This window comes from Dermacentor albipictus, chromosome 1 (genome assembly GCF_038994185.2).
Source record: "Dermacentor albipictus isolate Rhodes 1998 colony chromosome 1, USDA_Dalb.pri_finalv2, whole genome shotgun sequence".
Lineage (NCBI taxonomy): Eukaryota > Metazoa > Arthropoda > Arachnida > Ixodida > Ixodidae > Dermacentor > Dermacentor albipictus.
The window spans coordinates 238,500,639-238,528,492 of record NC_091821.1 but is presented as its reverse complement, the minus strand read 5'-3'; the positions used below and the strand labels follow the sequence as shown (position 1 = coordinate 238,528,492).

At 48.2% G+C, this 27,854-nt stretch overlaps 1 protein-coding gene and 1 long non-coding RNA gene across 2 annotated transcripts in view; one reads left to right on the top strand and one right to left on the bottom strand.

Annotated features, from left to right (window-relative positions):
• The window catches only part of LOC135901221 (uncharacterized), a 196,869-nt gene that overhangs the window by 126,260 nt on the left and 42,755 nt on the right, over positions 1 to 27,854 (top strand). The window lies entirely within an intron of this gene.
• Positions 14,821 to 16,047, bottom strand: LOC135901270 (uncharacterized). The gene is made up of 3 exons (XR_010564070.1): positions 15,945 to 16,047; positions 15,744 to 15,866; positions 14,821 to 14,916 (listed from the first exon to the last, which is right to left on the bottom strand). It is a non-coding gene; the product is annotated as an uncharacterized lncRNA (long non-coding RNA).

The following is a 27,854-nucleotide window of genomic DNA, read 5'->3' as shown; positions in this document are numbered from 1 at the left end:
TCCTATCTACTTGTTTCTGCCTTTGTCCACATCTTCATTTCGTAATCTTTCAGTGCAGAAAAACAGCAAAGGGTTTCCCCTCTAACTGTCTTCCCTTGTCTCACCCTGTACTGTGCTGTGGAAGAGGTGTTTTATGCAAGTATAGTTTAGGTTCACCGCCTCGACGACATTTTCGCATGAGAAACTGAAAGAAGCCAATCAAAGAGAAGTGTGTTTCTCTTTGAACGTCAGCACTTGCCTTAAAGACAGCAAGTCACCGTCACCTGCTGAAATAATAAGCTTCAGATTTTATCCGTAGTTATGGGCTATTAAAGCAAGCGGCCTTTTTGCATTTTTTTGTTATTTCGAGCTTAGAAAGTTTGAGTCTGAATTTGGCTCCTAAACTTTTTACAATTGTGATAACGAACAGAAAGCCTCAATAAAGGGAGAGCGAAAGAAAATGAAAGCAAATAACCAACCAACAAACCAACTGAAAACAAGCCAAAATATGGAGAGCGTCTTAAGCGGTGGTACACAGGCTGATCATTTTCAAGTTTTATGGAATTTTTCAACATCGCATGTGGCAGATAGCAGACATTGGAATTTACGAATTGTAGCCGGTGAGCTAGCAAGACGTATCCGCTTGAAATGATTTCCAAGGTGACACGTACCAGTTTCGAGATATTATTTCCCAAAGTGTGGGATGAAATACAAGGGCATTCCAGTTACTTTTGTGCTTCAATGCATAAATGAGCGTTTTCTTAAAAAATTAAGTGGAACAACAGTGCATTTTTACGGCGAGTTTGATGGCGCATATCTCCAAACAGGAGTTATCCCGGCAATTCTTTCCAATAGGATACGCCTTGCAAATTCACCGGCTACAATTCGTAGGTTGCAATATATGCCGTAAAGTAATTAATTCGGAAGATAATTAGTGATCGTTTGTTACTTCGTTGAATAAGTGTTTCGATTTCTCGTGCAAGTAATACCCGCCTCTGAGAATAATCCAGCTCAAGGACTAGAATGATGTTATCTGCAATGGGCTAATTTTAAAAATCATGTAATACTTAAAAATAATCGCCCTGCATAAAGTAGTACTTACAGCGTCCAGTTGAAAAGATTACGATAAATATTACCCTGTGCTGAAGTGTAATTTTTCTATCGATTTGTGATTACAACAACAAAAATAAGTGGCTGCAGCGACCGATAACTTACATAATGATTATCGCAGCTTTAATTCATAATTTTGCCGAATTCGACCACGTTCATTTGGCTTTTTAATCAACCAGTGATCATTCTACAATCACGATATCATTGCTGGATGGCTGGGGGCAATCAGCTTGCTATTATTTCCGCTCGGATGATGTCTTGGCGTAACGACGTTGTTATCAAAAGCATACCGCTTCATCTCGCATAGATCAATCACTATCTGAGATTCTGAACTTCCATGCAACATATAGAGCTTCTTTTGCGAGGGGCTCTGTTCACTTCTTCCAGAGACAAGAGGAATACCCAGGGAGCTATCATCGCAGAGGTGGAAAATGCGCTCTAAAGTCGAAAACTTCACTTCGTCGAAAACTTCACTCTGCAATTGGTTTCCCGACTGGCAGAAACGAGCTCGACGAAATTATGCATTTTCCGGAGCTTGTCCGTGAAACAACGCCGTGTGACGCGGCGGGCCGCCGCGGGGGAATCGACGAAAAGGGAACAGCGAAGGCGGCCGGAGGTTGTGTATAAAACAACGCTCGGAACAAAGCAACGCCAAAGGACGGCCGTACAATGCCAGGAACAAAGAAACAAGCCCACAATCTCCGACCCGAAACGCGATGTTTCCAAAGGGGCGCAGTAGTAATAGCTCCGCCCTCGCACCGCGGCCATTGTGCGTCCCCTGGATCTAACCTGGATGCGGCCGCCGGGGCCTCCTTATTTGCGTGCCCCCCTCCATCCTTCGTCATGTCTGCCGGTTCCGCAGCTTTCGTCGCGAGATGCCAATTAGATTAAGCGCAGGGAAGGGGAAAGGCAGCCTCGTTGTCTTCAGCCGCGCGGAAAGTTGTTGCCGCTTTGTTGGCATTGAACAGCGGCGGCCGGCAGAAAGTGTTTTACAACGGCGACTGTTCACGCCCCAGTTGTCGGCCGCCTACGCAACCTGCGGCGGATTTCACGGCCCGGGGGGCTCCGCCAAGCCGCGGCGGCGGGCCGCTTCGCTGATGTTCTTGCAAGGACCGCGCGCCCGAGAGAGAAAGGCATGAAAGAGACCGACACGCGCCGCGGCAGCCGCCACGCTGGCGAGCAAGCCGACAATTACACGAATGTTTACAAAACAGGCGCTTGCGGTCGCCTCACAATGCGTCGCTGCAGTCCGTTCGCTCGCGGCGTCGGCCGCGTGATTGATGCGTGCACGCGCATGCGCGGCCGCCGCTGCCGGACGCTTGTGGGGCCTGCTCGGCCGAGTCGCACGATCGCTTTGCATTTCCCGAAAGATGGCGTCGCGGAGAGCGTCATCTCAAGCGTCATCGGAGATTGTTATTGAAAAAAAAAAGAGAGAGGTAAAACTAAGGGTGTTGTATAGCAACACCACGTAACCCACGGCAGTATTATATATAGGTGAGGGCCTCCGAAAAGAAAGTTTTCTTTCCTTGATTTTTTATTTGTGCGTGCGTGTGTGTGTGTGCGTGCGTGCGTGCGTGCGTGTGCGTGTGTGTGCGCGCGCGCGCGTGTTTGTGTGTGTGTGTGTGTGTGTTTGTGTGTGTGTGTGTGTGTGTGTGTGTGTGTGTCTGCAAACTTCTTGATCTCATCCGTCCTTCTAACTTTCTGCCGCCCCCTGATACGCTTCCCTTTTCTTGGAATCCAGTCCGTAACCCTTAATGACCATCGGTTATCTTCCCTCCTCATTACATGCCCGGCCCATGCCCATTTATTTTTCTTGATTTCAACTAAGATGTCATTAACTCGCGTTTGTTCCCTCACCCAATCTGCTCTCTTCTTATCCCTTAAAGTTACACCCATCATTATTCTTTCCATAGCTCGTTGCGTAGTCCTCAACTTAAGCAGAACCCTTTTCGTAAGCCTCCAGTTTTCTGCCCCGTACATGAGTACAGCTAAGACACAGCTATTATACACTTTTCTCTTGAGGGATAATGGCAACCTGCGGTTCATGATCTGAGAATGCCTGCCAAATGCACCCCAGCCCATTGTTATTCTTCTAATTATTTCAGTCTCATGAACCGAATCCGTGGTCACTACCTGCCCTAAGTAGATGTATTTCCTTACCACTTCCAGTGCCTCGCTACCTATCGTACCTTTAATTACGTTTAATTAAAGGTACTTTCAATTACCTTGTACCTTTAATTACCAAATACCTTGAATTGAGGAAATAATTTTAGACTGTCGACATCACAAACAATCGTAGCGGAGGGCGACGAAGGCACTGTTGCAGTTTTTAATAGACTTGCCCAAGCGGCTGTAACCTGAACTGAAGTTTATGGAAGGAAGGAAAGAAAAAAGCAGAAGGCATGGAGGTTAACCCGAATAACTTCCGGTTGGCTACCCTACACCGGGCAATGGGAAAGGGAAAAACAAAGATGGCAGGGAGAGAGAGGAGGGAAGAAAAGAAGGAAATTAGTGGTGAGTTCACTGACGCGTGTGGTCTAATAGTTATTGCACTAATAGTCACAGACACTCACACAAGTCCGTCGTCCTCAAGACGCCCAAAATTGCCTTCACCGTTTTATGGGCCGACGAGCGATGGGGGCGGTGTTCCAGCAGCACCTGCAGTTTATAGTGCCACAAGTGCTACTGTGCTGTGCGGGGATAGTATGCGGTGACAGTGACCGACTGTGATTGTGTATCTGTGCTCCATTTCTCTTTCTCTCTACTTTCCTATCCCTTTACGTTCCCTCCCCTCTCTCCTCAGTGTAGGGTAGCAAACCGGATCTTCCCCTCTGGTTCACATCCCTGCCTTTCCCCTTTCTTTTCTCTCTCATATACATTGGCATTACAGTTAAGGTCACACGGAATCGCTTGACGCACGCTTTTGTTAACTGTTAGCTGCAACGCCGATGTATTTCGCAGTGCACTTTAAAGCCGTATATCCCGAAAGTGACGCTAGTCTAACATTTTTTTCCTCAGCCAACATGACCTCACGACTGCTCGGCTTCAGAGCCCGTATTCACAAAAACCAATTTGAGCCAATCCTGATGTTGGAAATATGATTAGCGAAGGGGTTTAGACAATGGCAAAGGAAACTTACCAAAGAAGAGCTCTGTGAATACGGTCCCAGTTTCGCATTTGCAACATGCGCCCTATAGTGAATAAATAGAATATTAATTATTGAGTATTCTTAATTGCCCATTTGGGCCATTGCAATTTCGCGCGCAAGCAACGCCCACCTATTCAGGCAATCCACCTGAACAGGTGGGACTGCGTTGTCTGTGACAGAGGATTAACAACAACAGCAAAAAAGATCTGTTCGCACTAAAAATTAAAAAATAATAAAAATAAAAGCTTGATATATAGTACTCATCGTTTCTGAGGAAACTGCCGGATGAGTAAATTTTCTTTAAATGACATTATCCGCAATAAAAGTCACAATAGCGCATACATTACAGTGTCCGTTATTCTGCTGCCAACACGGCGGTGGTATACTTCAGGATCATCTAAACTTTTTCAATTGGCGACAGGGCACACATCTTTTACTATTCTATTTGAAATCTCGAGAAAGTCGATGGTAACAATGCAGAAAGGTTTTGATTAGCTGCTGCTGTCTCGGAGTTAAGAGGAAGCTTAAAAGGAAGACAAGAAGGGCTCCTGTCTGAATACTTGGGAACGCACACACACAAAAAAAAGGAAAAAGAAATATTTTTTCGGCGTTGATGAGTTTGCTGACTTTAATGAGTTTGTTACATTTAAAAGAAACAAAAATATATTTACTGAGCAGAAGATTTTGTATTCAGGCCATCAATATTTTAGGAAAGATTGTTGGAACTAGCTAAATAAAAAAAAACGAATGAATCAAGCTTAGAAGTGTGTAACGCGGGAATAAAAGAAAAAAAATATAAAAATGGCAATGAAAATATTCTCTACTCGGCACCTGTGAGACATCTGAAGCTGACAAAATTGATGTAATATACACCGCTCTGAAATTCACTTCCAATTTGTGAGTATAGAAATGCTCTGACATCCTACTTTTTCATAAGATGTGATCGGAAGTGCAATCGTGCCTAGAAGACAGGGAAAATATAACGCAGCCACTCGTAGATGTCCCGTTTCTTGAGTCACGATAGCGGCTCGAGAAACCACAGCAGTGATCATGTGTTGGAACGACTCATGGGCGACAGCTGCCAGTGCAATTATACTCGGTGGAACACGTGCTGTTGCACTTAGTTTTTCTTAGTGTGTACCTCATTTATACAAACTAGCTACACCGAGACTTGCTATACCATCTCAACGTCGCCACATGACATTCAGGTGCATCTTTATTGGGCCACATTACAAGCTTGTTTTCAGATTTTGTACGATGCCTCCTGCCCATTTGCATTTGTTTTATCGTAACGTAATCTTACACACTTATTCTTCTGTCTGCATAGAATTCAGTTGCTTATATTTGTTTAAAGTATATGTGACATGGGAGTATTCACCCCTCCCCCCTATCTCCCAGCCTCTCCGCCCCCCCCCCCCCTTAAAGAAAAACGAATCTTGAGGTGATCGGAAATACAATGCGGAGGGTGTGGGTTCAGCTCCCACCGTGCGGCAGGTTTATTTATTGTTGCGACAGGAATTGTATGGCCACACCAAAATGCATTTCTGCCGTCGGCGTCGAAGTCGACGTGAGGTTCCGTATAAAGTCCAAGGGCGATAACGCCGCCCGCCCTACGCTGTATGTGCGAGTGAAAGCGTGCAAGGGGGACATGACGATTGCGGCTCAATCTCGCCCGCACGAAATAGATGCGAGCGGGGAGGAAGCGCGCCATCTTCCATGGCGCGTGAGGAACCCAACGTTACGAAGCACCGGCGGGGGGGGGGGGGGGAGGAGCGGCGTTCTACTCCGACTGCAACTGCGCATCTGGCGGTTCTGCGCGGTCGCGCGGCCGTATCTTGAGAGCAATCCGCGTTGGGGGCAGAGTATAAGTGCGTCGGCGGGCTCGTAGCTTTGTGCGTGCTATGTGTTCGTGGCGCTAACTTTGTGTTGAAGCGATAGATAGTACGAAGAGCACTTCGCTCGCTGCTGCTGCCGCGTTTCCTCACTCCAGCGTATTGACGACGACTTTGCGCGGTCATCGAGCGAGATTTGTTTATGTTTACCTCTGCACGCGTGACACCCTGCTTGTTAATTTAGTTAGTAAGCGAATGTTTAAAAGGTTATACGGCCGATAAAACTACTGTCCCTCCCTTGTATAGCTATCTACTAATTTGATATTGCATCGGTGCTTCTCCTTTCCGTCGAAACGGCGACTTCTTAAGTAAAAGGATAGATCACTTTGATTTCACATTAGTTTATCATTTCTACACCTCAATTAAAAAAAAACAAATATTTCCCCCATGCTTTCTTTCGTTTAATATGGTTTTGACTGACGAAAAGCGGGACTTTTGACTCCTTTTCTGGTTCGATGATTCATGATGACTTTTCTGGAAAACAAAGGATTTCATATGACATATTACAACTCTTAGCCTGTGCGGCGTGATAATCAAGGCGGGAAATGAGCTATACTGCTTTAATTATTCAAAAAGATCAGTATGCGAAAAAGCGCGTGCAATAAAAGCAGTACCACGCTGCATGCAGTCAATGAACGAACAAAATGCATTGAAGCTGCATGGACATCATTTTTGGACGAATAATGTAAAGATTATCATCCGCCCATTTGAATATCCCAGCTTTATTAATGGGGTAAATCAATTGATTATTTTATCTTCGTGATCTTGAACTGTTCGTGAGGTTAGAACGGTCGGTCTCGGTGGTTCCCTTCACAGGTTCTTGCCTCGGGCATGGATCCCCGAAGTGTCAGAGCACGAGCACATCTGTCACATTTTCTAGGTTTTATGGGGAGACTTATGCCGACAATACACGTTAGTTTTATCTCGAGTTGTCTGCACTATTGGCGACCGCAAAAAAGGCAGTCTTTTCGATAGTGAGCTGGCCACCCGTGCGTGTTGCACAGCCGTGCCTTGCGGGACAAAGAGTCGCATGCTCGGTACTGCAAGCGAAACAGTGTCTTGGCCACAAGCGTCCGAGAGCGGCGTTTAGCCAACTTCCTCTTCGGGGGTAGCAGGATTGTGAACTCGCAGAAGACGACAACCGCGAAAACACGTCAAGGGAGCCGTAAGCGTTTTCATTTTCCTTTCCTGCTGCATTTCAAATCCTCCGTGTACGCAATCCGGCGAAGTCGTCGTGCTATGCAAATGCCGCCTTTTCCTCATACTGCGCGACCCCCCAATGGACCGTGGCTTATTCTTCATGAATATTTGATTTCCGCCAAACTCAACTTGTGTCATAACCGTATTTCTTATCGCAATTTCGCCTCGTCCTGTTCGTGTCTTGTTTTCGCCCTCTCCCCTCCTGCGGCCGTGCTGCTTTGTCAGCGGCTCCCTTGTCTGGTGGCGGGGCCTTTCTCTCAAGGACTCTGGTCGCCGATCTGGGCCAGCGAACGCGGCCGGATATACGCGGCCCATTTGAGCGGCACGCGCCGGTGCTCCTCAAGGGCTTCGATACGCGCATCGCCTTCTTCGGGAGGAGGCGCCGCCTGGCCACGCAAGTGCGGCCGAGGGCGCCATGCATCTGTGCGGCTCGGAACACATGCAGAAGTGCCACCCATTCTACACCTCGGCACTTGTACCCGCATCGTAACTTTTTGCAGCGCCAATACTGAGCCATGCACTAGCACTTTGTGAGGCGTTGCACACCAATTGCTCTGGCGCTCCTTACACATCCGTCGTTCTGGATCGGGTTTTCTCCTTATACTTTCCTCGTCACTTGCTTTATTCCAGCCCATAATTCCGTCGCTGAAGCGTGCCCGCGTCTGATCGTCTATGACTGAAATCTGCCATGGCAACTAGCATGCCGTCACAGCTATAGGAAAACTTCCGGACTATGTCCCAGTACACGAAATCAGGACATGCGGCGCTCAGCGACCTTTGATGTTAATGTTCAGGTATAAATCGATAGAGCTGGGGTCGCTACAGGCATAGGTAACTGTATATCATAGAGATCGTGGTTGTAAATGAGAAAAGAAAAAATCACGGAGAGATAGGCAGATTAGCTCAAGCATGCAAAGGGACTACTTGTCACTGCCCCGTTTAGAAGGGGATGCCAGTAAAAGTCATCATCGTCAGCTTGTAGAGCATCATGAAATTTTGTAGATGGACATGAAAAACCCCCGATACGCCTTTCTGATTGCTCAATACGTGCTACATAAAAGTGCTTTTCCGAACGCGAAAAAACCCCGCGAATAGACGCAAGGTGCCTCGAGCAGCCAGCACGGGCGGCAATTTTGTGTATTCGCGGTCTTCTTTCACGCTCGGAAGAACTTTTATGTAGCACGTATTGAGCAATCAGAAAGCTGTATCAGACGTTTTTGATGTTGCTCTACAATTTTCTCATTGTCACTTTTCATCTAATTATAATATTTGAGAAGGTAATTAATTAATTAATTATTTAAGACTGATTATGTAATGAGACGGAGTGGCAAAATAATTTGAGTATCTCCAAGTGACGACAAACAACATTACCTTGGTTCTGTCCAGCTACGTGGCATTTGCATATTTATAAACCTTGGTGCATAATAGTTGGGACACCCTGTATATTCACACACGCGTCATGCGCGGATTCCGCATCTCTGATCGCTACATTGATTTAATGCCTATCACATTAACGTCGACATTCATCGTGAGGCGGGTTCTGTCGGAGTTTTGTTGTTATTATCACTTGAAAACACGAAACGATCACAGAAAGAAAGGGTTGGTTTGCCAACTGCAGCGGTGCAACGCTTGCCTTTTCTATGAGCAGAAACGTGCATAGAAAAGGGTATAATGAACGAAGAGTAGTAAGAATGAAAAATAATATGGCCAAAATGGCATGGCACGTTTCAGTTTATTACACAGCTTCGACTTCTTTTTAGAGCGCAGGTCTTAGGCGCCCGTTCCTGCGGCGAGTGTCGGCGTCGGCGTAATCGAGCGAACGAGCACAGCGAAGGATGAAAGAGCGAACGCGGAGCGCAGCGCGGAATGAAAGGCGGCGATAGCGAAGAGAGCGCGTGGAGGATAACGCAATGGTTCCATGAGGCGGAAAGCGGAGGAGGAGGGTATGACGTTACTTCATTAAAACTTCTTTCTGGGCGAGTTGGTGCATACTTGGCATAAAAATTGTTACAGCGCAAACACATGCAACCACAAGTATCAAGGACGGGACACAAGCGCTGACGGGACACAAGCGTCAGTTTAATAGAGTGTTTTAGTTGAGCGTCTTTACGGTACGCTCCGCTCCGAGCTGCCCCGCTAAGCCACAGCGGAGCGGCGGGCGATTTTCATGTTTTAGTTATACGTTTAGCGTAGCGGAGCGAGCCTTTCGTAGTTGCAGCGCCCCCTGGCAAATTCAGGGTATTGAAAGTAAATAAAAACACCTTATGATCACTCTTATACAGTAAAACGTATATATGTATATATATAACTATTTCTCCATGAAGTACCTAGACGTGCGCTTGTAATGCGTTATCGGTCCATTTCATCCAATGGAAAATAAAGCGCCGTCTTGGGGAACACCGCGTGTCAGCCAGCGCGCTTGCTTTTTGCATCCAATCCAATCCGTTCTGACGCCAATTCTAGACAAAGCGCTGCGCGGCACGCCCCGCTCAGGGAGCTTCTAAGCGGACCGTGTTCCTCGCTCCGCTAGCCCGCTTACGGCTAAGCGGACGGCGCATGCGCATTCGCGCTTCCGCTCCGCTTAACTGCTTAGCGGAGCGTAAACACGCTCAACTAAAACTCTCTAATACTTGTGGTGGCATGTGTTTGCGCTGTAACAATTTTTATGTCGAGGGTATGACGAAAGCGTTAGAAGAAAAGCGTAGTGCCGCGCAAGACGTGGCTCTGTGGCGACGGTGGCTACGAGACGGCGCCAGAGTAGAGCGCGTCGTCTGTTCGTCGGCGACGCCACCGATACCATATATGGAAACAAAGCGCTGCATGAGTGGAGGCTGTCTGTCTGCGGCGGCTGTTGTGAATCGCGCCCACGCGTCACCCACGCGCTGTCTCTCGCGGTCTCCCGATTAACGAGGCAGTCGCGCCACGCTTAGCTCCGTTTGCGACTTTGCCGCAAGAGACGGATTGTCCGCGCCAGCCATTATATCGCGGAATGAAAACACGCATAGAGCTGCGCTCAAATTTCGCATTAGGGAGTATCGTAATCTTTCGGCGATTTTTTTTTTTTTTTTGCCAAGATCCCTGCAAGTTAGGACCATTTCCACGGACACGCGTGCATGCGTGCGTCTGGGGTGCTAGGATTAAATATTAAACTCCGTTAATTACATCTAGATTATGTCGCGTATCTACCTCGTTTGCTGGCCACACCACAATGAACTTCGCAGATTTAAATTAGTTCTCTCGCATGTGGGGTATTGCAAATACCATCTTATCCCTCCTATAGCTTTGTGACATTTACCACCTCTTCTTAGAGCATTCTGCATGATGAAGTTTTACTGCCGTGTCACATATATTATGACCGCACTGAATGCGTAAGATAAGCTAGAAAAATAAAAACTAACCTCAAGCATCAGATAGTGGCGCTGTAAGGGAAACCGCGAGTTAATAATATGAGCGCCCCTCTTTTCGACATAGAAGGCCGTTGAAGGGGGGCAGTGTTATGAAGTACAAGAAGAAAAGAAAGCGAAGGGAACACGGGTGTGATCGGAATGGAAAAGAAAGTGAAATTACGTGGCAGAAGTTGCCGAGGGCTGCACGAGGACTTGGCAAAGTGCCAGCTACCGCCCATCCAAGCGGCGTGCTCGATTGACAAGGTTCCTAAACCATGGGCCTATGGGATGACCGATGTGTTTCCGAAAGGCTGGTGACATATTGCATATCGCTTTTAGGACGACTGCCGGAGAGAGGGAGAGAGAGAAACGAAGAGGCAAAGGTAGGGAGGTTAACCAAGGACGTGCCAGGTTGGCTACCCTACACTTGGGGAGAGGGAAAAGGGAAGAACAGATAAGGAGAGAAAAGAAAAATAATAGTCAGTAATTCACATTCAGTCGCAGAGGACTCTCCGCTATCACAAGCTTCATACAATCCAGTGTCCTTCAAGAAACGCAGATTGGCTTTTGTGGCCTTTCGCATGCAAGAACGCACAGGTCATGGTCCAAGGATGGGTTTTAAAGTGACAGGTCTCTACTTAAAGAACGCGTTCCTCCGTGCTGCTGGATTGTGCATCTATTAAGAAGCACTGCTTTGCGTTGCTAGTTTGATATCATTGACGCTAGCTTTCTTCCATGTGCCTGTCATGTTATGTTTCGTCCACGTAGCAGACCTGAAGTCGCAAAGTCAAAGGAACGACTGCAAATAAAAATAAGCGACACTTGCCTGGTCACGCTATCTTTTTCATGCCCGTCCTCGTTTCAGAGGAGAAAGGCAAGCGCTGTGCTCGAACGACTTCACAACCGCACACGGTTTGGCACAAAGTTTCGACGTACGTCAGTCTCGAGGGAGCTGCTTTTGAAGGGGCTTGAGGCGTAAAAGAAGACGAGGACTAATAATAATAAGAGACACCATAGCAAGGGTTTGTGCGCCTCTTAGTGTCTGTTCATATAAACCTCGTCTTTGCACGTCAACCTCCTTATATAGTCGGGAACCAAAATAGCCTGACAGCAAGCGTTATGGAGCTGCTCTCATAATCAGGTGAATTGCGTGCGGCAGTTTGTGTCAATAAACCCTCGTATTTTATAGCTGATGACGTAAAAACAGCTATAAAATACGAGGGTTTATTCTACAATCATGACAGCGGTTCTACATTCGCTGCCACCTCTTAGCACTTACAAGATGCGTTTGAAATTGGTGCTACCTTCTTGGGGAGATAAACAGAACTGATTGCTAGCTTCAGCGCGTCGCTCATACTGCGGCAACGCCCCTTTGGCGGCTTCGGTTTCTCCGCGTGATCGCAACGGAGGCGCGCGAAACGTCATTTTTTTCTTTGTCGGCACTCTCTTGCAAGGCGGTGGAAGTTGATTTCTATCTTGATTGGCGCTGCTCTTAGCTTGTTTATCAGCGCCGTTCGCAAGGTATTCTCGCTCTCAGTGGCAACGCGCTTTCGCGGTTTCGGTTCCGCCGCGTGATCGCAACGGAGGCGCGCGAAATTTCTCTTTGCCGGCACGCACTCGCAGGGGCGGCGGAAGTTGATTTCTATCTTGATTGGCGCTGCTCTTAGCTTGTGTATCACCGCCGCTCACGAGGTATTCTCGCTCTCTGCGGCAACGCGCTTACGCGAGAGGGTGCCTCAGACCTTTGCCCAAGGCAAGCCGCACGCAGAGAAGATGTCATGTGTGCGCCAACACAACTCCTCGCTCCAAGAGAACAGACACGCATTTTAGGTGTGCAGATTGCGATAAGGCGCTACGCGTAGACTCGTGTATGAAGGAGTACCACGCTCGGAAATACTATTGAACATTTTGCAGTTCTGAGTGATGCCGACACCAAAATACTCTTCCTAATTATTTTTTACTATTTATTGCCGACTTTATACATTTTGTACATTCAAGGTCCGCAATAAAGTAATTTGACCACCTGGGAAAGTTTTTTTTAAAATAATTCGACCCTCAAAGGGTTAATAGCACTGTCTATTAACTGGGCGTATTCCTCTCTCTTTTTACTTATTTTTATTTAACTGCACTAAGTTCTTTCTTTATTTTTGCAATATCAATGGAATACAAATCACTGTTATGTTAGTGTCGCCGTTCAAGTGTCCACATTGTCAGCCTCTAGATAAGTAGTAATTTTACCAGTTACGTGCGTAATTAACTAAGTTACATAATTAACTAATATATTAATTATCTTAGATGGCTAAAGCAGATGCGTAGTTTGGAACCTGCCCCCGAGGTTATCTAGCTGAATGGAAAAAGATATCATTAAACAACTTCCTGTCAGAGCTACGCGAACAAATACTTCACATTCGAAGGCTCTCTGAAAGCCAAACTTTACCTTCAATGGGACCGCGCCGTCACCACTGGCGCGGGCCCATTGGTCCGGGCCCATTGAGGAGGTGCCTTACATATCACCTGCGTTACCTTCTTTCCTACCGCGGCAACGCCATGTCTTCATGCGGATGGCGCGCTAAATTGAATAGCCAAAACACACAACACATGTAATTACACTGCAAGCACAGAACACGAACCGCACGAGCACGCCAACCGCTGGCCATGTAAATCTGCGCCGTCATTCCGCCGTGTATCCCTTCTGCGCTTTCAAGCAAGTTGTCGGCGGCAGCCGTTCGCTGCTACACCGACATTAAAAGATATTAAGTTTCAGTTGATCCCACTAAGCTAAATGAGTGATATAAATGTTGTTCTGGGTTCAAAATTGATTTATGTTGTGATCGTAATTTTTACGCAATGTGTAATCGTGCTCTGTGCTTGCAGTGTAAGTGCATGTGTTGTGTGTTTTGGCTATCCAAAATATCTGACTTTATAGATGCTTATGTGCTGAACTCGTGCACAAAACTTCGCGATTCATGTACTGTTGGACTGCATAGATTTTATTCATCTTGTGTTCTACTGAGTGCCATAGGTTTTGTCAATATTCTGCTTTTTTGTGGATATTTGTTTCCTTTGCTAAGCGACAAGGAGTAGCCGGTGCCGCCATAAAGGCGCCAACCTCTCCTATTATTCATATCAATGAAAAAAAAAACGGCTTGGTGTCGAAAAAAAGTAAGTGCAAAATGAAACGTAAGCGGGCTGGCTGGAAAGCACCGGATCGTGGGGCCATGCCATTGGTGAGGATGGTAACGTGACGAAAGGCAGGGGGCGCTGAGGTCAACGTCATATACGTCATATATAGTGTCCCTCTATATGCTCTTGCAGAGAGCAGAGTTGCGCATAGGTCCACCGTTGTGTTCCAGCTCTGCAGCGAAGCAACTCCTCGCGCGCGCAGGAGGCAGATACCGCGCGGTGTTCCATTTGCTTTTTTTGTCTGCTGGTCGCGAGCTACATGCGACAATTGCTCGCAAGCGCTGAGCGAGATGACACTTTTTTAATGCAGGCTACGCTCGAATGATTCGCTTAGCCGGAGAGGTGCGAACCCTTGAAATTTTTAGTTTGTATGTACATATATGCACGCACATATACAAACACACGCACGAACGTACATGTAAGGAATAGGACCCCACTCGAAATAATATCCTGACTACGCCCGTGGCTCGAACAGCTCAAAAGTTTGCGTGCAAACGCGCATTGCCTTGCAACAAAAAGCGGTGCAATGTTTTTCAGCATGCATATGAAGTTTTCTTGCGGAGGCCGGAAGGCAAGAAGTGTTTTAAAGGGTGTTTAAAGAAAACTTCACACACGTGTGGTGGACAATTATGTGAGCACATTTTGGCTGCCGAAACCAGAAGAATAATGATCGTCACCAAGAGAACTATCGTGCTTGCAGTTATGTCAGTGACCGCTAACCGTGACCGTCATTCATCACTAACCGTCGTTCACAGCTGCAGCACGTTTTCAATATATGTGGTACGGACACGTAGATTTAAACGCATTTCAAATGTTCACATATGCAAAGCTTATTTTTAATATTCATACCGCAAACTTATCAGCTGCTTCTTAGCAGCAAATCTGCAAGTGGAAAAATATCCGCGACGCATGAGCTTCTAGATCAAATTTATTTCGTACGAGGGAATGGATGAGCAATGGCTGGTGGCATCAGGGGATGAGTGCTGGTTCTTGGAGCCTTGGGGGGCAGAATTCGAAGCTACTAGAAAGGCAACAAGTTATTAAGATTAACAACAGGTTATCTTTATTGCACTAGTCACATATAAGATGGCAAACTTGCAAAGTAACTATTCACACATTGCAGATTGTAATATGACAACAAATTTTTCTTTATCTCTTCAGACTACTCAGGTTAATTTACTATAACACAGCGATTATTAGACGTACAAAGTTTCACGTTCCTCAGGTCGACTAAGGCTGATCGAACAAGCAGCAACACAATGCGGGCGGTAAATGCTGAAGTAGCAGAAGCTTGATGTGGGTGAGTTGGTTATGCATACTTGATGAAATGAGCACTTGTTCTTTCGTCCGCGTCTTCGTAGCGCTCATTTCATCAAGGTAAATGCTGAAGATATCACAGCTGTCTCATCAGCGGGAGCGCACGATGTTTTCGCTTACTACAAAACAATGAACACGAGTACATCAATCGACCTCATATGAAAAATCAGAACGCCGACAAAAAATTTTAAAAGAGACAGAGTAGAGAAAAGCCAGGGTGCAGCGGGCAAATTGTATCTGCTAGTATTTACTGTGTTTTGAACACAGTGCTCTAGAGCCGCACATTAAGAACAATCGTACAGGCAACACAGCGAATTGGGCGAGTTCGTAAGTTAACATTCTTGGCGTATATGTGCAGCGCGACACAGACATGTCGTCCATTCTTTGTCCCGCGTCCGTGTTCCGCTGCTCACATACACCAAAACTTGCACAAGTGAACAACCTCTCATGCCAGGCGTACGCATTTCGGCGTGTAAAGGAGTGTTCCTCGAGATAAATGCTGCTTTAGTGTAAACAAGCCAAACTCACCTCTGTAAACAAGGCGAACGCACCTCGCATATCCTGTCCTTTTCGGAGCCGGCCGGCTTCGTGTAAAAGGCTTTGCCACCTTCCGTGCAATTTGCGCAGTTTGGTGCGCTGTACCCCGTCATACTGGAATACAAGTGTCAAAATGATGGGTTTCGTACCACTTCGCCAAAGTCATTAACTTAATATCGTCGAATAACGTACCTGCAACCCGGAGCCAATCGGTGCAACGCACGCTCGACGGTCCGCTGGCACTGACGGAAACGAGTCGGCGGCGCGCCCGTAAAGTTGGCTTCGCAGCGGTGAAGTTCAACATTTGACGACAATTTGCACCACGTGATAGCGCTCGGCGAATAGCGGTGCGAGCGGCGCCGGAAAAGGTATGCGCAACTCTGCTCCCTGCGGGAGCATATACAGGAACACTACGTCATATAGGCGTTCTTTTTGAGCGTCAGTTTCACTTTCAGAGACTCTTCAAATGGGAAGTATTAGTTCATGGAGCTCTTTCAGGATCTCTTTTAATGAAACTTCCTTCGATAAGCTAGATCATGTTTGGGGAAGGGGGGGGGGGGGAATGGCACATCTGCTTACCCACTCCAGATCAACCATTAAAGAAGTTCAAAAACGTAGCTTCGTTAATCACACACATAACTGTGCAGATACTTCATATATAGAAAATAGCAATCAGTCCATTCGAATGCTGACAATAACGTGACCGATGTTTATATTGCTCTGTCAAAAAAAAAAGAAAGGTGCAGCTAAATAAAAACACTAGGTGCGCTAATACGTGTGCAGAAATGCACGTGGAAAATTTAAAAAAGCTGATTGGGAGATTTCGCGTCTTGAGACTGCATAGTGGTTTCAGGAGAACCAACCGGGTTCAGCAGAACAACGATATGTAGCCACTGAGCCACACAGTAGGTAGACAAGGAAGTAGACGGGAGGAGAGCCACAGAAAATCCCACGCGTCATGCGGAGGTTGTGGGCTTCGCTCACGCCGGCTGCAAGTCATCTTTTCTTTCATATTCTTTTAGATATTCTTTCATTATGAATGTAAATCTTACCGCAAATTGATCCTTCATTCGTAGTTGACTGTACACTTGAATGAAACAGGAAATACTTGATTTCACCTACGCTTTCCCTGGCTTCATATTGTCACTACGAATTACAGCGCACACCACGACAAAGACAGGAAAGTACGAAGACAATATAAATAGTAACTTCCAACTTTCTTTTTTTTTTTTCGCAGAGCAACATAATATATGCACACACGCAAATAGCCCGGTCCCAAGCCTTGTCGCAGTTCATATTGTCGTTAATTGCTCGGTTTCCCCGAGTCTTCTCGTTTCTTGATATTCATTTGTGCTCTTCTTCAATTCTTGGTTGTACCATGTATGTATAGTCTGCATTTTCTTATGCCCTACCGAATTTCTGTTTCCTGCGAGCCACGAGCGCCGTCTGGTTCACTCGTTCCGTCCGACTTGCGAAGGGAAGCGTCGGGGAGAGAGAGGACCGGGTGTTTGCACCCAGGCCAAGGTGGCCAAACTCAAGACGCCGATCTTACTGCGCCGCTGCGCGCCCCCGCAACTGCGTCTCGCGCGCCGCCGCTCGAACGCCGTCCATCATCCGCTATTCGGAACCTTGGCGCACACGGGGCGGTTGCTCGTGTGAGGCAGCGCATTGCGAGCGCCAGCATGCGCCGTGGCGTATAACGGGCACGGCAGGAAACGGTGCCGTCTAGACGAACAGCCTTCGCAGAGAGACCTCTGCGCGGCAGGCGCGTATTCGCCTACCCCCCTTTGAGTGCCGGAGAGATGGTGATTACGACGCGCGGCGACACCAGCGGCTGGCGTTATTGGCCATGAGCTCTGAATGACGGCAGCCGGGTCAGAGCACACAACTTGTCGTTGGGTCGTCCCAAATGGCGTACACGTTACATCCGTGAGTGCGCTGGGCGTGTCGCAAGGAAGAAGAAAGAAACGCAGCCATTCGGCGTAATTCCCGATCATGTTCGCTGCTTCGTCGCAAAATAGACAGGCTTCTGCGGGGAGCGCGAGCTCTATGCGGAAGCAAGCACCAGTTTCAAGCAGCGAGCGTGATACTATAGAACAAACAATCTCATAGAAAAGGAGGCATCCCCACTTTCCTACGAAAAAAAAAAAACAAAACGAAAGTTGTGCAGATCCTACACATTGTGGGAATCTACGTTATGCGAAGCATTCTATTGCGAAGCATTCTATGCGAAGCATTCAACAGAAGCCAGAGTTCGGCCTCAGTGTTCCACGTGCCACTCCGTTGCCATTCGCCAAGCGCAGTCACGTGGAACTCCGAATTGCTGCAGAGAAGCCACCCTAACAGTGGCAACATTGCAGTGCCCATACAGCGCCGACCACCCGTTTCGATCAGAATTCGTGTTTGTTACTGGTTCTCCGCCCTGTCAACAAGAAACAAGCGGCAAAATCTGTCATCGTTAAGTATCGAGTCAAGCTGACGTCAAATCATTAGGTATGTTTTGTCGTAATTATTGAGATCCGCTGTTCGTTTTCACGCTGCTAGGACTACAGACACGACACCAAGCCGTAAAACTGGTTTGGTTTCTAGCTAGCAGGTGGCGCCACAGCATTGGCATTGATGATGCGTTGACGGTGCGGAAAGATATAAAAGCCTAATTGTTCAGTGCATCATTAATTTACTACCGCGCTCTGTGTACGCATGGGATGACGCTAGCGAGCAAACGCGAAGTAGACGCCAAGCAGAAGCCTAGCAGACGCTGCGGCGCAGGTGAACAAGTGCATTCGCCCGTACTACTTGCTAAGGCGGCTGCAAGGTGACTGCAGGGAAAGCGTATAGGTAAGGCGAAGCCCTGCTGTCGCATGCATGTGAACGCAGCTGATGGTTACGGGGCCAAAACACTTTTTGCCTCAATCCACCAACCATGGAACATGTAACGTGAAGGCAAACAGACGCTGAGCAGACGACGCGGCGCGGATGAGAACATCTGGAGAGTCATTCGGGCGTCTTATAGGCTAAGAATTCGTGTAGCTTCCACAGTGCTGCAACCAGCTAGTGAGATGTATCCCCTCTGTAATAACTTTGTGGTCTTGAGGGTATAATAAATGTAATAGCCCCTGCTCGAACGAGGAGTGGCTTCGCTGCACAAAAATGGATTCCAAGATGGCAGACCTATGCCCAACTCTGGTCCCTTGCGGGAGCCATATACCGTAATTCTAGAGTGAGGCAAGAGACCGCGTATGTGTGACGACAGCAGCAAGCCGACGACGATGGCATGACGACTGATTGTACTCCGGAGAAGAAACGTTACCAGTCGCTATTTGTGCCGATCTCGGAGTTATTGCACGATGTACAGTGGGCCGACCGCGAAGGCCGTGCAGTGTCACATATCGGCCCAATCGTCATCGGGATACTTCGCCGGGGGACCCTGACTCAAATCCCGCCATTGGACTCGTGTCTGTTTTTATTGAAGAGGCCCCAAGCAACCCGAGATAGGAACTTGCCTATCTACCGACCGACCGCAAATTCCTGATGAGAGGCAAATAATTTCTCCCATTGAATACTTGGCTTAAAACGCACAGCTATTACATGGATGGATGGATGGATGGATGGATGGATGCTATGAGCGCCCCCTTTTGAACGAGCTGGTGGGTTGCACCACCAAGCTCTTGTTATTATATTGCCTAATGTCCTACCTATGTTAAACAAGAAAGAAGAAAAGGAAATAAAAAACCCACGATAAATTCCCATAACCAAACTTTCTGAACCCCTATTGTGAACTTTGTTTTTGTACGCCTCCATTGTTTCCCTAATTTTCTTCCACTAATCTTCCAATCGCGTCTTACTAATCTCTATTGCGGACATGTTTACTTTCCACCTGCTCTCGCTGAACCCAAAGGGCTTAAAGGATGCCAGAGGCGCCTAAATTGAACCACTGGGCAGATATCTTCACATTCTAATCAAACATGCTAAGTTGGAGGCGCCATCTGGTGTATGCGAGAGAACGTATGGCGCCACATCAAAATGCATGTTCCCAAAACAATCGACTGCGGCGCATAAGCTGCCCTGACGACCGACCACCGACGACGCAAAAATCCGGGAAGATAGCTGAAGAATTCTTCGCATTAGAAAAGAAAAAGAAACAGGCATGCGCCGAGGCTTGCACCTAGAAAAAACTCCGCGAGAAAATAAGAAGCATCGAGTATCGGGAGGAATTTTCTGTTATGAAAGTCCTTTGTGCCACAAACGTTCCGTGAACCCGCATGGTGTTTGATAAGCTCATGGGCAACATGTAGGAAAAGAAAGTTCTCTGCTTCTTACGTTCCTTGGCGAAGTGCGCAGCGCTGCTCAAGGTTCAGGTTATGATGGTGCCAACTGCACATCCGGGAAATGTATCCCTAAATTCTAATGTGATAGTATAAGCGTATATGCTTTGTGGAATTGTGGATGCGAAGCGGTCTATTCTCATGCTGCGTCCGGTTGTGAACGTGCATGTAGGCATGCTACTAAACGAGCCTCGTTTGTTTCCTTGTTTCTTTCGCATCACCCGCGGTGGGGACCGGTGGTGTGGTATGCATTTACGGCGAGTATGAAGGAGCAAAGGTCAAATTCAGAAATACTTCCCGGCTGGGCCATCCGACTCCGCCGGAAAAGCACACACCGCGATTGCGGCTCACGCCTCGAGGTGTCGCTACTTTTTATTTCGCTAGCCCAACGCTTGTGGGCACACAATGTGCTCCGGGTTGGAAGATGGAGCGTCGTGGCTTCCCATACGGTGCGCACACGTATTCCTCCCGTGGCCTGTGATTGAGTTCGCCGCCGCTGCCGAACCTACTCAGTCCCCAGCCCGGCATCTCACAGGCCGGTGCAGCAATTGCTGGCGATCGGTAACAAGAGCGCATGATGCAGCCGGGCGCGCAGGAATCGAAGTCGGCGCGCACGGAGGCCGCGCTCGTAATGGGCTGGGCGTCGGGGGTGTGCGGCACCGCGGTGAGGGCAGCGCGGCCGGGGTCAAGCGCCGCGGGGTCGGAGGGCGCGGGGCGAGAGACCCCCCCAGCGTACGTCGGGGCACGCTGACAGGCGCTGGCCCAGTTCGGCCTCCGGGCCACGACCCCTCCCCGCGCCCCTTCCAGAACGGGCAGCGCAATTGATTTCACGGCTCTTGACACTCGCCGAGAGGCGGGCGGCCGCACGCTCCGCAGCCTCGAACGCGCGCACCGGTCAACCGCCGAGCAAAAGCGGCGCGCGTCGTCCAGCGACGTGAACGCGCGCCGAGGATAAAATTCGCCCCGATTCTCGTTACGGGCCTCAGCAACGCGTCGTGGGCCGAAACGCAAAAGTTTGGGAGCGCTCGCTTCAAATGGGATCGCATATGAAAATGTGTCGGCTTCTATGGACCTAAAACCCCGCCTACCCCCAGCTCAAGAGAGAGGGAGGAAAAAAAAAAGCAATTAAGGAGTTTACGATCTTTTTTTCTTCTTCTTCCACTGTTGCCTGTCGTCCCGAAGCTCAGGTCACACTCTTCAACTGTCGACGCGTGCAAATCACGCGCTACGCTTTGCTCTCACTCGCGAACCTGTGAAACGTATACATGCGTAAATCAAGCCACGCCACACCAAGAGGCAACGAACGGAATACAACTTGGATCGCTAGTTCTTTCGACTCCCTGGTGCTTGTCTGGGATTCGTATTCCACTTCTGCCGATATGGCTGGGACACAACTGCTCTGCTAGATGTAAAAGGAACGTTGTATTAAGTGGGCGCTAGCTATGTGAGCACTGGAAATCTGTGCTGCGAAAGACATTTAAATAGCTAAAATAGTAGATGATATATAAGTTCATACCTACCAGCTCTCACGAATCTTCGGAAAAGTTGACGAATTTAGGCATCTTTTACGACGTTACGAATTGTGCGCCAAGTTTTACGAAAAATAAATTCTGTTCGCGAAAAGGTTTCATTCGTTGGTTTCAGAACTTTCCGCTGGAAGTATTCCGACGGGAAAATGACGCGAGTGGGGTAGATGCATCGAATAAATATATCCAGGCAAGTTCCTGAAGCAGATGAAATAGGCAGCAGCACTGACAAAAAAAAAAAAAAGAAGAAAGTTACTATGATCTAAAAAGAATTTATTACTTGTCAGTCATTGAGTTTGGTGCCGCCTGTGTGCTGCGTCATAAAGCAAATAATCGTTAATTAAGTATATTTGTTCCCCTCGAAAGCTGAATGCTCAGGGCAAGCTACATAAAACAAAACGTATCTATGAGCCCACGAGACTCGTGCCCGCAAGTTGTTACGAATATTAAAGTTCACAGGTTGGCAGGTATACTTGGCTTAGTCATCCTAGATTTCAAATTGTTCTTGTGAGACTTGCGAAACTATTACAAGACCAGGCTGTTCACCGGCACGCCATGTAAAAACAGTAGCGCAGGTTAATTGCAGCACACCGTTTTTCTGACCTTTCGTCCGGCTCGCTTTTATGACTCGTCCGGTTGGATTTGGTCAGCGGAGGGCTATTACACAAGTATCCTGTTTATGCTCGCCATGGCACTTCACGACTGCCGTGGCATGCAGCGCGTGCCCGCGTTATCCCTGTATCTTGTCAGAACTCGCATCTTTCCCCGACGATACTTAACGCATTACACGGCCGTGCAGCTTTTGTAAGTACGTGACATCAGAGCGAGCCGCCCCGACACGAGGTAAAGTGGAGGCAGCATCACGTGCACTGCGAAACCTGAAACTTGGCCTCGCGCGGCAGTGCCGAACACGTGCGTCATTTCGTCCGCGGCCCGCACTCTTGTTTTCCACGCATACGCGAACCGCTTTGAGTGTTTGCCGCATACCGTTCGGCCGGCCACCAGCGGTCGAGATTCTTGCTCCTTTGCACGGCATCGGAATTCTTCCCATATCGGGCTGCTCTTGCTGCCCGATGTAGACGTTGTTTCTCCGGCGTCGGGGATGGGAAAGAGAGTCAGTTTGGCTTTCGTTTTCAGCCTGCGCGATATGCAATCGGGGCTCGCGGAAACAGCGCGCGCATTGCACATGCCGCGCACCCGCGTGTCTGCCCTCCCGCTGGTCCTCGGGGGGGCAGGCGGTGGTGGAGCCGCGGCCGGGCGAGGTGTCGGGCCGGGGGCGACCCAGATGGACGCCGCCGGAGGTCGGGCTTGGGTCGTGATCTCGCGTCCCGCGCCGCGTGACCGCGGCGTCCTTGGGCAGCCGCAGCGGGGAATCCGCGGCCGAGCGACACCGCTCCTTCCTCTCCCCGGACAGGCGATCGACGTTCTTCTGCCGCGTTTCGGCTGGTTTTGAAATGGGCCGCCGGCTGCTCGCCGCCGTGACGTTGACGCGCTTCCTCGCTGCCGTCTGTCACTGGCCTCTTGTGGATCAGTGTCGATGTTGATTGGCGTGAGTTGTTTATATGTAAATGACGCGCGGGCGATCTGGCACGATGGCCCCTCAATAATGACAGCGGAGCCCAGTCCTACTTGGAAGAGATCACGCGTTGACGTCATCCCGATTCCGTTGCACAAGCTGGAGTGGCGCTGAGTTATGGAGACGGATATCCGAGACCGTGTCAAGCCGCCGCTTCGCCGCCGCCGCCGCCGCCGCCGCGCATGCTCTCCATTCCCGCTCCGCCCCGCGCGTTCATGTCACGCCATGCGCCCGCAACATTAATCCCAAGGAGCCGCTCCGTTGCTTCGTGTTCGCACGACTTTTCTCCCGCTGTACAGATGTGCTTATTAAGATCTGTAAGTTCTTGTAGGGAGGCACCGCGAAGGTCGTGAACGAGATGGCAATCCGCTTAAAATTATTGTTATTTTCATTATGCTTCGCTAAGGCTAAAGCTTTCCCATTGAGTGTGACCGAGTCATTTAAACGACCTTTCCAACGTGCTACCTACATTCGGCGCCTGACCAATACTATCTCGGTAAGCAATTGTCGAATATGTAACGTACGGGTGAAATACTTCCGTGCAAAATTTCGAGCAGCGGGAAGCGGTTCGCGATTTTTCTGTAGCTGGCAGTTCCCTGTCAAGACGAAAAGCTCGTTGGCACTTACTTTCGGACGGTGGCCATTCAAGGCCTGAATTCTCCAAGCTTCTCGAAGTCTCTTTGATTTTCGCCGATGATTTTCTTTCTGTCATGTACAAGCGAGAGGTCATGGTGTCTCTTTTGGGAGAAAATTGATAGCCTGCTTCTCTTTCTCTCCCTGTATGCGTGTTGTTAGTGTACGTTTCCATGAATAATAATTATTATTAATAATCCTGCGTTAGAACTGTTTGTGGTTGGCTCATTTCACTGACGCAATGGGCCGATGCGCGTTCTCTAGCGTACGATCTGCATCGCGAATACGGGCACTCGTCCTATAGCTGCCAAGTCATCGCAACGGCTCGCGTATAGCGGCGTAACGTACTGCGTTGAGCCCGGCCGCTGGTTTCCGGGTGGTGTTGCGGGGGCATGCGCGTTTTCGTTATTTTTCTGCGAGAGGTCTCGGTGCCGCTAGTTCGCTTCACTTTTGTTTTAATTTCCGCTCATTTTCCTTTGTTTCGGAATCTGCACAGTCTCGCCTCGTTCTCTCTTTGGCGAGCTTTTGCTGCCTGTCACACGTACACGCGACTGCTGTAACGGTTAGCTTTTGTCCCTTCTCTATTTGTATGGTCGTACGGTTATTATTTATCGTGTTGACTCCATGAGACGTCGGAAACTCATTATAACCTAAAAAGCAAAAATAAAGAACATGCGAATAATAGAAATAAGAAGGAACACGCACAAGTAATATCTCAGTAGTAGTATCTAGAAATCGTTGTTCATACTTTGGCATTTAGGCTAGATGAGAGTAAAGGAAAGCCGACTTCGCCACATATAATTCGCGTAAGCAATGAAGAACTAGAACAAGATCGAATTTGGGTGGAAGTGGGCGCTCTGGGCCCCTCTACGCGCCGGGATGTCCCCTTGATAACTTCGCGAGCCGGGCAAAGCCGGCAACGACAAATCCAAAAGATAGAGTGTGTGCAAAACTCACAAAGCCAATGCTGAATACTCTGGCGCAACCTTACGCAGAGAAGTGCGCTCCTGGTGAAAAAAGGAGTGCCCCCGGCGTCATCGTCGGCGAGTGCACGAGGGCGCTGCCCATGCCTTGTGTTGTTCATGCACGTGGACCTAGGAACAGCTTAGCTTGTGGCTACCAGATCGTCCTGAGGCAGTTCCGTCAAACGAGAATACTTCAGAATAATTTCGTGAATGAACTCCAGCTCATGTCATGGCCTGCAGTAAACATTCCGAATCGCAGTGCGGCAGTGCACTTAAAGCCTATGAAGATCACAGATGTCGACAATCAAAATACGATCAATGATTCGGGTGCAGATGGCGACTGCGCTGTGAGTGTCGTTGATTATGTAGACGTTTCCATCTCCACTGGCGACATCGGCAACTGGCCGCCAGGTCATCGTTATACGTTGTGGTCTCTGATGGATGTCATCCGTGTTTTACTTAGTAGCATGAAAACTCCCACTTACGCAAAGCGCACTACAGCTGCTGGACGCGTTGAATCCAGCGTTTGCGACTCTTAAGGGACGACATGGCCAGCCAGCGTTCGAAGAAGTTCATAATGCGTCTTTCTTCAGTCGAGCGTGAGAGAACTGTAATCGCACATCCGTCTTTCGACAGTACATTTTCGTGAATCAGATCCGTGTCACGGTCGTTTGTAAACCTAACTTATCGGCTCCCATTGGACTGTCTAGGTATCATTATTTTAGCTCCTTTACTAACGCGAAATGCTGTGCGGTAATTATGTTCATACGCTGCGTCTTCACATATATGTTAAACCAGCGCCATGTGATCACGGAAACCAGTACGTGTGTCTAACAGTCTAGAAGAGCGAACTTATTTCAACATTTTGGGAGCCTTTATTCAGCCTCAAGTTCACTGAACTGAAAGAAGTTGCTTAGAATTTTTACGACTCCAGAGCTGTGAGAGAGAGAGAGAGAGAGAGAGAGAGATGCAAATGAGAGAAAGGCTGTGGGTGACCATTGGAAATATTAATGTCCACCGCTATCTCTGGGGGTACTCCAAGATGAGCGCGAGTGACAGACGATTGGTATCTTTTGCTTTTGAACAAAAACATTGGTAAAAACATTCGTCATGGGACAATGTATAGGTCGCTGCCTGGATATTACCTTTCTTTCACGCATCTATACCTGAAAGGTGTGGTGGTATTTCAATATGAAAACGCGAGTAAGTAACCTCCTCCTCACGGGCTGTCTATAGCTCCAAGTCATCCGGCACCATCCGATGTATCGACCGACCGACGCTGAAATCAATTCTTGAAGGCGGCTGTTGTCACGGGTTATCACCTGACCTATAGAGGACTCTGGAGGTGCCTTACACTCCGCTGCACATTCGCTTTTGAAGACATCTGCATGCAGTGCAGACTTAGTCGTCCAGTTAGAGAAGCTTCATTCGATACGCACGCACGCAAAAGAAAATACAGCGCTGCATGGATAAGCTCGCATCTCAACAATCTACACCTTTATGCGAGTCCTCGGATCTCCAAAAGCCTTTGTTTCATGTATGGAGAACTGTTCGTTGTCTCTGTGAAACCTTCAGACAGCGCCACTCATTTAGTTATTTTGTTTTTTGTCTACATGCAGAGTGACTGACGTCTGCTGATGCTTTCTGCAGGAGGATTGCTGGCATGGACACCAGACTACTTATGGGTTTCATTTATGGGCAAATGGTGACCCCCCCAAAAAATGTCATAGAAATTAGAACCCTGAGAACGATATACGGGCAAAAAGCTAAAAACTTTTTTACAATATTGAAAGCAATAAGTCACAATCTAGAAAAAAAATATATGCAGGTCCAACGCATATCTTGGAATCTATGCGGAGCGAAGCTTTCGTGAAGCCCGTTAATCAAATGCTATAAATTTGCCCATTTCACTCCTGCGCATTTGGCGTAACGCAAACTTGCGCGCATGCATGTGCTCTCGCGCACCCGTTCTACGCAGTGTAGCACACACAGCCGGCGATCATCTCAAAGAGCTACTTGGCGTTGGCACGATAGAGGTATACGTGCGATGGCTGCGTAATGGTTGAAACAGCGGTCTGCTGTGCTGGAGGGACAGCGGTTCGATCCCACCACCGGGCACGTAATTCAATTTTTTTTTTTTTTAAGTGTGAGCTATCCGGCAAGACAGCAGCAGCACCAAGCGGCCACGGTCAGCAAAGCCCGGGAAGGCTCGCAGAGAAAGCTTCTCTTGAATATACAGCGCAATACGATAGATCATGCATAATGCATATTGACACTTGTTTAACCACTAATAACTATTAGACAACGTTGCCGACCAAAGTCTTGTAAGCGTCTATTTGCTGCCCTGTTTCTGGATGTTAAGGGGAGTTTCCAATAATGTCGCCCACGATGTCATCTTCAACGTGTTAGAGACAAGATATAGAAACAAGATATAGATATAGATTGTAACTACCTATAGGTGAGATCGTTCTTCGTGCGCATTTAGGATAGCCAGATCCTCCACTCATCATTACAGCAGTCGCGAAGTCCTTCAGAGTGGAGAAGGGAGCAAGTGTTCGTTCCATCCCTGATGTTGCACTGACTACATTTCAAGCGCCATTCGACTCCCCTTTTACGTCAAGGACCTCTGCCATTTTGATGCCGTAAGTGTCATGGGTTCAGCTTCGCTGTAGACTTGATAAGGCAGTAACCTTGACGCCGTCTTACCTTCGCGAACAAGGACTCATACTGAGGAATTTTGGACATAGGCCCTTCGGCCATCTCTCGAACTTTACCGTAATGTACAAGCGTAACGCAATGGGCAGAATTAAAAAGAACATATTCCAAAGGTCGGCCCTATTTCACCAACTTTCAGTTAGGAACGGCACTTAGTCATAGCTCCCCTGCTGATTGATAGCAGCGTTTAATCCTGACCAAAATGCTGCCATAACGCAGCATTCGTGGTTATGGTCAAGTATACTTCGCCAGGAACCCATCCGACCATCTCGACATCTGTCCCGCTGAAAGTCGTCCGCACGACATTGAGTGTCACTGTATGTGCATATATCGCGTGCATCTCCATAATTGAGGGTACGTAT